We start from the raw sequence: 10907 nt of genomic DNA on the forward strand, positions 1-10907 counted from the left end.
CATGCGCACAGCGCCATCCCGCGGCGTCTGCGCAGGCGCGCTCTGCTGTGTGTTTCTTTCGCGCGGCCCGAAGGGAAAATGCCGGGAAGGTTCGAAGCGGCTTCGCGTTCGCTTTGGGCTCCTCGGCCGTGTTCATCCGCACGCTTGCCCCAGAAGCCTTTCAGATGCGGCTGCTGGGACCCGGGTTGGGGTTCTTGGTGGACGCGGCCATGGAGGACGACGTGGCCCTGCGAGTGGTGCTGCGTGTGGGGGACAGAGGTGTGCGGGTGGCGGCGCGGCGGGGACAGGGAGCGCGTGGGTCCCGGGAGCGAGAGGAGGAGGAGGGCGGGGCGATGCCGGCCGGGAGTTCACCTCGTGGACAAAGGGGGCCTGTGACTCTCTTTCCTTTAATATTTTATTTATTTGACATGCAGAGTTACGGAGAGAGGTAGAGATAGAGAGAGAAGTCTTCCATCCGATAGTTCACTCCCCAGATGGCCGCAACAGCCAGAGCTGCCCCGATCCGAAGCCAGGAGCCAGGCGCTTCTTCCAGGTCTCCCACACGGGTGCAGAGGCCCAAGGACTCGGGCCATCCTCCGCTGCTTTCCCAGGCCACAGCAGAGAGCTGGATCGGAAGTGGAGCAGCTGGGGCTCGAACCGGCGCCCATATGGGATGCCGGTACTGCAGGTGGTGGCTTTACCCAAGCGCCACAGCGCCGGCCCCGACCTGTGACTTCCCTGCGACGACGGTGGAGGAGCGGTCGGCCGCGGGCTGGGCCGCACTGTAGGTAGGAGGTGACCGGGGCTGCCTCCTGCCTGGGTTGTGTGATGGGCAGAGGTGTCCACAGATGCTTCCAGATGTGTGGCAGGATCGCGTGGGTGTGGGGGGAACGAGAAGGGAGTGGCCGTGGGTTCAGCTTGGGTGGGCTGAGCTGGAGGCGTTGAGAGACCTGCAGGAAGAGAAGGCACAGGGGCGGACGCCGTGGCGAAGCGGGGAAAGCCCTCGCCTGCAGTGCCGGGGTTCCATGTGGGCGCGTTCGAGCCCCGGCTGCTCCACTGCTGATCCAGCTCTCTGCTATGGCCTGGGAAAGCAGTGGAAGATGGCCCAAGTGCTTGGGCCCCTGCACCCATGTGGGAGACCTGGAAGATGCTCCTGGCACTTGGCACAGCCCTTAACGCTGCCATTTTGGGAATGAACCAGCAGATGGAAGCTCTGTCTGTCTTTTCCTCTCTCCCTCTGTAACTCTGCCTTTCAAAATATTTAGGTCCAGCGCCGCGGCTCACTAGGCTAATCTCCGCCTGCGGCCCCGGCACCCCAGGTTCTAGTCCTGGTTGCTCCTCTTCCAGTCCAGCTCTCTGCTGTGGCCCGGGAAGGCAGTGGAGGATGGCCCAAGGGCCCTGCACCCGCATGGGAGACCAGGAGGAAGCACCCGGCTCCTGGCTTCGAATCGGCGCAGCGCCAGCCATAGTGGCCATTTGGGGGGTGAACCAACGGAAGGAAGACCTTTCTCTCTGTCTCTTTCTCACGAACTCTGCCTGTCAAAAAAAAATTAAAAAAAAAAAAAAGTCACATCGGTCCTTAGATAGTGTGGATCAGGGATCAGAGCCCAGAGCAGGGGCTGAGCCTGGGAAGAGAAGAGAGGAGGGGGCACTGTGGGGAGGGGCTCAGAACCCAAGGCCAGGGACGTCTTAGGAGGGTGTGGGCAGCAGGTGAGGGATGGCTGAGGGAAGTCCCTCAGGTTTGCAGGTCTCAGGTCTGGAGGCCGTCGACCCCACGATTGGTGTAGAACGGTAGGACTAGGGGTCAGCGCTGTGGCGCAGCAGGTTAACACCCTGGTCTGCAGTGCCGGCATCCCATATGGGTGCCGGTTCGAGTCCCAGCTGTTCCACTTCTGATCCAGCTCTCTGCTGTGGCCTGGGAAATCAGTAGAAGATGGGCCAGGTTCTTGGGCCCCTGCACTTGTGTGGGAGACCCAGAGGAAGCTCCTGGCTCCTGGCTTCGGATCCGTGCAGTTTTGGCCGTTGCAGCCAATTGGGGAGTGAACCATCGGATGAAAGACCCCTCTCTCTCTCCTTCCTTTCCTCCCTCCACTCTCTGTGCAACTGACTTTCAAATAAATAAATCTTTAAAAATAAAAAAAAGGCTACATAGCAGTTGGGAAAACCTTTGCTGTACCTTGGCGCTGGAGGCTCGGTCCGAGGTGGGGCTCTGGAGAAGTGCTTGTTTCAGGGTTGGCTGGGCAGGTCAGCCACAGGCGGTGCCACTTGAGTTCAGGTTTGAACAGAAATGGGGCCTTGTTGTTTCTTGTGTTCTGCCCGTAGCTATTACCTGACCAGCCTCCCCATCTCTCCCCCCCTCCGTGCCCTGCCCCTAGGCCATCTCAGAGTCACTCAGGGTGAGGAGAGGGACTGTCGCTGTCTAGCAAAACAGCTCACGTGGCCCAGGATGACCTCGTGGGCTCCAGCCGTGCTATCGAGTTCGACCAGCAGAGAGGGAGGAACGTGCCGCCTCTTTTCCTTTATCAAATGAACTTTGCTTTAAAGATTTATTTCATTTATTTGAAAGGCAGAGTGACAGGGAAAGAGAGACCTTCCGTCCATTGTATCACAAAGCTGCAACGGCCAGGGCTGGGCCAGGCCAGAGCCGGGAGCCTGGAACTCCCTTCGGAACTCGCTAATTTGGGGTGCTGGCAACACAATAGGCAGCGGCTTAACCTGCTGTGCCCCAACATTTGTTTTCCAACAATTTTTTTAAATGATTTTTATTTAATTGAGAGGCAGAGTTACAGACGGAGAGACAGAGGTCTTCCATCCGCTGATTCACTCCCAAAATGCCCGCAATGGCCAGAGCTGGACCAATCTGAAGCCAGGAGCTTCTTCCGGGTCTCCCGTGTGTGCAGGGACCCAAGCATTTGAGCCATCTTCTACTGCTTTCCCAGGCCATAGCAGAGAACTGGATTGAAAGTAGAGCAGCCAGGACTCGAACCTACAACCTCATGGGATGCGGGCACTGCAGGCAGAGCCCTAGCCCAGTACACTACAGCGACTGCTTTTCCAACAATCATTAAGGTGCATGGAGGTATCATGTGATGCCTGTACTTGATCTTGGCTGTTACCAGGTCCCAAGGCCACATCCTGTGACAAGGGTGATTGGGAAGTGGAGGCCCTGGACTGAGCGTGCCCGCTAGAAGCGGGCATGGCTGCTAAGGCTGGCGAAGGCTCTGTGTGACCCTGCCAGGAAGGGGCTGGGTGGTTTGTCTGCTGAGGAGGAATCTGGAATGGCGTCTGGGAGCCCCGCCCACGCCCCCCATCGAGACCTTGGACAAGCACCCCCATCCCTGCGCCCCAGTGTCCTCTGATGACGGGAGTGATGAGCTCCTTAGCAGAATGGCTGCCAGGGCTCAGGGAGGCGCCCCCGAAAGCTGACCTGCAGCACTGCTGTGTTGGCCCCATACACTTCACAGATAATCTTTTCACGATAATAAATGCAGAGGCCTGTGTTCTGGCATAGAGGAAAAGCCACTGCTTGTGACACCAGCATCCTACACGGGTGCCAGTTTCTGCCCCGGCTGTTCCACTTCCCATCCAGCTCCCTGCTGATGGCCTGGGGAGAGCAGCAGCAGATGGCTAAGTGCTTGGGCCCTGTCAACCACGTGGGAGACCCGGATGAAGCGCCTGGCTTTGCCCTGGCCCAACCCGGGAGTGAGCCGGCTGATGAAGATCTGTTTCTGGCTTGCTCTCTTTGTAGGTCTGACTTTCAGATAAATACATCTTTTTAAAAAGTAGATAATAAAGGCCGGCGCTGTGGCTTAACAGGCTAATCCTCCGCCTTGCAGCGCCGGCACACCGGGTTCTAGTCCCGGTTGGGGCGCCGGATTCTATCCCGGTTGCCCCTCTTCCAGGCCAGCTCTCTGCTATGGCCCGGGAAGGCAGTGGAGGATGGCCCAGGTGCTTGGGCGCTGCACCTGCATGGGAGACCAGGAGAAGCATCTGGCTCCTGGCTTCGGATCAGCGCAATGTGCTGGCCGCAGCGGCCATTGGAGGGTGAACCAACAGCAAAAAGGAAGACGTTTCTCTCTGTCTCTCTCTCTCTCACTATCCACTCTGCATGTCAATAAATAAATAAATAAATAAATAATAGATAATAAGTACACAGGGAGCACCTACTGCGGGTTGGGCTCATGCTGAAGGCTCTTACCGCCAGATCAGTTTCTCCTTCCAGCCTTGTGTAGATGTCCCAGTTGGACAGCAAATAGATGGCAGGATTCGAACCCGGGTCGTCTGATGCCGCTCCTGGAAGTCCAGTTTCCTGCCCACGCCCTGGGATGTGTGGCTGCCTCTGCTCATGGAAGAACCCCCACGCTCGGCCACCTGGGGGACACGGACGCACTACTCCAGGCTCTTACCTGATAAAATCCTTGCCCCAGGAGTATCTCCCCGAATGCTGATTGATCGATCGATTGATTGATTGATTTGAAAGAGTTACAGAGAGAGATCATCCATCTGCCAGTTCACTCCCCAGAGCCAGGCCAAAGCCAGGAGCCTGGAGCTGCTTCCAGGTCGCCCATGAGGGTCGCAGGGGTCCAGCACCTGGGCCATCAGCAGGGAGCTGGGTGGGCAGTGAAGCAGCTGGGACACTGGCCAGCGCCCATATGGGATGCCAGCATCACAAGTGCCGGCTGTGCCCGCTACGCCACGGCGCTGCCCCCGTCACATGATTGTGAACCATGGCTGCGGCTTGCAGGCCACTCCTCAGTGTGACGGACGGGCTCCTGGGCAGTTAGGGGGTCCCGGTGGGAATGAGGAAAGGGGGCGTCCTCCAGAGAGGGTGCGGAATGCTGGCTTTCAGCAAGGTGAGGGTGCTGAGCCCACTGCACGCCCCTCCCCCCCTCCCCAGGAGCGGCCTGCAGCAAGACGGAGCGCCTGTCCCACTCCTGGGAGCTTTCGGCTGTGTCATGAGAGCAGCCAGGGAGCGGTGGTCCCACCCCTCTGAGTGCCCGAGGAGACAGATCCCACCCTCCTGTGACTTCATGTCCAGAGCAAGCCGGGCAGGCCAGGCAGGAGGACAGACCCTGCTTTCGCTGGGTTTTGTCCCTGGCTTGTCTGATCGTTATCTGCGTTCTGTTTTTTTGTTTCCTCTCAGTTCCAGGGTGGGGGTGGGGGGGGGGGTCTGCCTCTTGGAGCTCTCACTCTTGATCGCTGCAAGGTGGTTTCTGGCTTAAATAAACCCTGCTCTCCTGTGCGCCTTGTCCGCATGGAAGCTCCTTTCACGTGAGACAAAGACCCCGAGGCCCTTTCTCCACCACTGCCTGACCCCAGCCCCGAGGGCCGGGACGGCGACGGCTCCACTCTGCGTTTCCTGCAGGCTGCACAGCAGCTGCTCAGCCAGCGGCAGAGGGACGGCGTTTGGCCGGGCGGTTCAGGCGCTGGTTAGGGTGCCTGCATCCCCGTCAGTGCCTGGGCTTCACACCTGGTGGTGGCTCCTGCTCCCCGATGCCCGCCGAGGCAGCAGAGACCTCTGAAGTAGCTGGGCCCTGGCCACCCTTGTGGGAGGCCGGGATTGAACCTCCTACTCCCAGCTCCAGCCCCGGCTGTTGTGGGCACTTGGGGAGCGAACCAGAGATGGGGGCCGGCTCTGCCTCTCAGAGGACAAACATAAGAAGCCACGGCAGTGCCAAGTTCCCCAAGTGACTTCAAGGAGCGCTGGGACTACAGCTTCGGGCTTCTGGCCTCTCCCACCGGCCCCAAACCACTGTTTTGCACACTGTCCACCCAAAATTCCTGAGGTCTGCTCTTCCAGGGAGCTCAGCGTGGCACCAGCACCTTCTGTCAGCAGGGCGCCGAGCCTCCGGGGCTGGGGGATGGATGCAAGGATGTCCACTGTGGACAGGAGACAGGGTTCTCTGGGGACAGTGGCAGGAAACCAGACATAAAGTCCTGTGTGCTCCAGGGTAGTCGCGTGTGGGTTTGCGATCACAAACAGACATGCTTCTGCCAGAGGAATGGACACCATGCTTACTCGCCCAGGTAGCCCCAGGCCCTATCTTGGGCACACAGCTGGGCAGGTCTGCCAGCGTCGGCAAAGGTCTCCATTGCACTGAGATGCACACGTGCCCAGGACGTCAGATAAGTGCCTGGAGACCACACAGAACTCTCAGCCCCCAGGAGCTGCCCGGGAGCCTGCGGGTTCCCACAGGCCTTGTGGCTTGAAATGGTGAGATAAGGACATGAAGGCTTGGGAAGGGAGGGCTGGAGTCTGCCCACTGTCCCACTGCCATCCCCTTCCTCACCTTTCTCTCAGCCCTCTGAGCCGGCCAGGAAACCAGCAGACACCTTGGCCCAGCTGCCGAATGGATGGGCCATCCTGGGCCTGGCTCTTTGCCTTTTTTTTTCCTTAATTGCAAAAATTTTGCTGTGTGGCTGAGTGGTCTTTGTGCTAATCTTTTTTTTTTTTTTTTTAAGGATTATTAGAGAGGCAGACACACACACATACACACACACACAGAATCACTCCCTAGATGTCTGCAACAGCCAGGCCTGGGCTGTGCTCAAACTGGGAGCTAGGTGCTCAACCCAGGTCTCCTGCAGGAGTGGCAGGAACCCAGTCACTTGAGCCGTGCAGCAGCTGGAGGCAGGAGCTAGCAATCAAACCCAGGTACTCCAACATGGGGTGCGGGCATCTTACCCGGGTACCGATCGTACAGGGGGTGTGTGGGAGTCCTCGGGTGGACCCACCGCCATCGTCACATGCTTAGTAAACTTGCTTCTACTTGGGAGCTTTACGAACAGCTCTTCATCACCGGCCATGAAAGCCATTGCATTTTATTTTTAAGATCTGTTTATTTGAAAGGCACAGTGAGAGAGAGCTTTCTCTCCTCTACTTCCCAAATGGCCACAGTGGCCCGAGCTGGGCCAAGCCAAAGCCAGGATCCAGGAACACTATCGGGATCTCCCACGTGAATGGCAGCAGCCCAAGCACTTGGGTCAACATCTGTTGCCTCCCAGGCACACCGAGCAGGGAGCTGGATTGGCAGTGGGGCAGCCGGGACTTGAACCCGTGCTCACAAGGATGCTGGCATCGCAGGCAGTGTCTTAAGCTGCTGCACCATGATGTTTGCCCCCCATTTTGTTTTCCAATATCCTAGCCATCTGAATTTCTTTTCTTTTCTTTTCTTTTTTTTTTTATTGACAAGCAGAGTAGACAGTGAGAGAGACAAAGAGACAGGTCTTCCTTCTGTTGGTTCACCCTCCAATGGCCGCCACGGCCGGCGCACCGCGCTGATCCGAAGCCAGGAGCCAGGTGCTTCTGGTCTCCCATGCGGGTGCAGGGCCCAAGCACTTGGGCCATCCTCCACTGCACTCCTGGGACACAGCAGAGAGCTGGCCTGGAAGAGGGGCGACAGGGACAGAATCCGGCGCCCCGACCAGGACTAGAACCCGGGTTGCCGGCGATGCAGGCAGAGGATTAGCCTATTGAGCCGCGGAGGCCAACCATCTGCATTTCTACATAGCCAAGTCCCTCAGCGTTTCTCTCCATGGGCTCTGTCTTCTGTGATGTGCCGAGAAGGACCTGGCTTAGCCTGAATTCATATGAATATTCCCCAAAATGATCACCTTTGTTCCATTTGGAATTTTAATGCAATGCAAGGTTGTTTCCAGATACAGAGCCAAGTTCTTATTAAATTCATTTATTGAGTAATCTCCTTTCCTCACTGTTACCTTTATCAGCTCTGTAAATCTCACACACTGGTGTCTTTGTTTGCAAAATCCCCAGCTCCCTGGGATGTCATGGGGATTAACTGAGGTAAGCTCTTCAGAGCTGTGAGCACGGGACACAGGATCAGCGCCAAACACGTTGGTGCTCTTCCCTGTCCACTCCTCCTGCCGTATGCTCCTAGCACTGACCTTGGGAGGCTGGCAGGAATTCCAGACGCTTGGAAGGTGCTTTCCAAGGCCCCCAAATGGCTTTCTTGGCCTGTCACCACCCTCGCCACGGTGACCTTGCTCATCGGGGCTGGGACGGACCAGCTGGAGCCCAAAGCACAAAGAGAGGGAGTCAGGGAAGACTTCACAGGGGAGGTGACCTTCAGACTGGGTCTGGAGGGAGAAGTGGGAAAGGGCTTCCCAGGCCAGGAGAACAGCACGGTCAGAGAAGGGGAGGGGAGCGTGAGCCATGGCCAAAGTCAGCTGGGGCAGGAGGCAGGGGACAAGCCAGGGAGCCATCTGGGTGCACCAGCAGGAATTGGCTTTGCCTTCTAAGGGTAGAGGCTCCTATTTTTTTTTTTTTAATTATTTGCTTACTTTATTTGAAAGGCAGAGCGGGCGCCGGTGCTGTGGCACAGTGGGTTAACATCCTGGCCTGAAGCGCCAGCATCCCATATGGGTGCCAGTTCGAGACCCGGCTGCTCCACTTCCGATCCAGCTCTCTCCTGTGGCCTGGGAAAGCAGTAGAAGATGGTCCAAGTCCAGGGGCCCTTGGGGCTCCTGGATCCTGGCTTCGGATTGGCGCAACTCTGGCTGTTGCAGCCAGTTGGGGAGTGAACCATCAGATGGAAGACCTCTCTCTCTCTCTCTCTCTCCTCTCTCTGTGTAACTCTGACTTTCAAATAAATAAATAAATCTGAAAGAAAGAAAGAAAGAAAGAAAGAAAGAAAGAAAGAAAGAAAGAAAGAAAGAAAGAAAGAAAGGAAGGAAGGAAGGAAGGAAGGAAGAAAGAAAGGCAGAGCGGCAGAAAGAGGTAACCTTCCACCCACTGGTGCCCTCCCCAGCAGCCAGGACTGGGCCAGGCTGAAACCAGGAGCCAGGAGCTCCATCCTGGTTGCCCACGTTGGTGGCAGGGGCCCCAGCACTTGGGCCACCTCTGCTGCTTTCCCAAGCTCATTAGCGGGAGCTGCATGGGAAGAGGAGTTGGCGGAGACTTGGAGTTGGCCTCCCAAGCAGTGGCTTTAACTAGCCGAGCCACCATGCCCGCTGTGGTAGGGACTCATTTAAGTGGGACAGTCACGGGCTCACGTCTGTGTTTTGGGAGGATCACCCTGGTCTGGGGAGACCAGTATTAGGAGGCTGCCGAGATAACCCAATTAAGGGGTGTTGGCCACGAGGGGAAGGGAAATGGGCAGGTTCCAAAAATATCCATCTAGGGCAGATGGACAGTCTGGCAGCAAGAGGGGCTGGCTCATTGGCCGTGTGGGTGGAGCAGGAGTCCCTGAGCCAGGAGCACTGGGCAAGGAGCAGATTCAGGCCCAGGGTAGGGGTGGAGAGGGCACTGAGAAATTCCAAATGTCAAAACACACGTACTGCCATACGCACGCCAGCACCTGCCGCAGACGGAGGGGCCACGGAGGGGGCGGTGGGAAGGGGGGCGCTTGGAAAAATACGTAGGATGCTGAGTGAGCAAACTCGGCAGAGGCACGCACAGAGGCTCATACCCAGGGGTGACTGGCAGGCGACGGCGCCCTTCCCTGGCATGGTGATCACGACCCAAGGAGGGAGTTTGGTGGCACAAGTCATCATTCACTCAGCAGCCTTCAATCAAGCTCCTCCTACGTGCCAGGGGCTTTTGCGTTTAGGACAAAGCCCCAGCCGGGAGGAGGTAGGAACAATACTGAGACAAACAGGTGACTGTGTGTGACAAGTGCTATGGAGGAAAATAAAGTGTGTGTGGGAAGGGGGCTGCATTTTTAAAAGGAGTGCCCAGGGATGGTCCATTGAAAAAGGGTCATGTGAGCAGAGACCTGGGCAGAGAGGCGGAGCGTGCCAGGCCCAGGAAACAGCAGGTGCCCAGTGTTCGAGCCACAGCAGGGAAGACAGCGCGGCTGCATCAAGGGGAGAGTGGCCCTTGTAGACTTGATTTTATGCTGAGAAAGATGGGGCGATGTTCTGGGGATATGGGAGCCAAGACTTTGATGTATCTTTTTCTTTATCTGAAAAGCAGAGTGACAAACAGCCAAAGCCTGGCACTGAACCAAGCACTCTGGTATCTTAAGTGTCGTCTTAACTGCTGGGCCAAACGCCCGAGCCTGGGTTTTGAAGCCGGCCATGTGGGGCAGGTGTTCCTCTGGACGGCGGGCCGGGCGCCGCCCGGGATCCTGCACCCACATCAGAGCGGCGGTGTCAGTCCTGGTTACCCTTGCTTCCATCCCAGCTTCCTCCAATGTACCCGGGAAGCAGCAAACCACGGCCCAAGTATTTGGGATTCCTGCCACCCACCGGGGAGACCCAGATGGAATTTCTGGCTCCTGGCTTCAGCCTGGCCCCAGCCCCAGCCAGTACTGCAGGCATCTGGGGAGTGGACCAGCAGACGGAAGAGCCCTCTTCTCTCCCTCTGTCACTCTGCCTCTCAAACAAAGGAAGAAAGCAAACCGGTTCTGTGCTCTCACTGTCCCCTTGCTTAAGGCGCCTTCATGGTTTAGTGAGTCCCCTCAGGGCCATCACCTTCTAACTTTTTTTTTTTTTAATTTATTTTTGACAGGCAGAGTGGACAGTGAGAGAGAGACAGAGAGAAAGGTCTTCCTTTTGCCGTTGGTTCACCCTCCAATGGCCGCCGCGGTAGCGCGCTGCGGCCGGCGCACCGCGCTGTTCCGATGGCAGGAGCCAGGGGCTTATCCTGGTCTCCCATGGGGTGCAGGACCCAAGCACTTGGGCCATCCTCCACTGCACTCCCGGGCCACAGCAGAGAGCTGGCCTGGAAGAGGGGCAACCGGGACAGGATCGGTGCCCCGACCGGGACTAGAACCCGGTGTGCCGGCGCCGCAAGGTGGAGGATCAGCCTATTGAGCCGCGGCGCCGGCCACCTTCTAACTTCTAAACACATATGTCAGGGGTAGAGAGAAAGTCCCCAAACGCCAGGTTGGAGGTGGGAGCCGGGAACTCAATCCAGGTATCCCAGGAAGGCGGCAGGGACTCAGGTACGGGAGCCATCACCACTG

The sequence above is a fragment of the Lepus europaeus genome, chromosome 10 (genome assembly GCF_033115175.1).
Source record: "Lepus europaeus isolate LE1 chromosome 10, mLepTim1.pri, whole genome shotgun sequence".
Classification (NCBI taxonomy): Eukaryota; Metazoa; Chordata; class Mammalia; order Lagomorpha; family Leporidae; genus Lepus; species Lepus europaeus.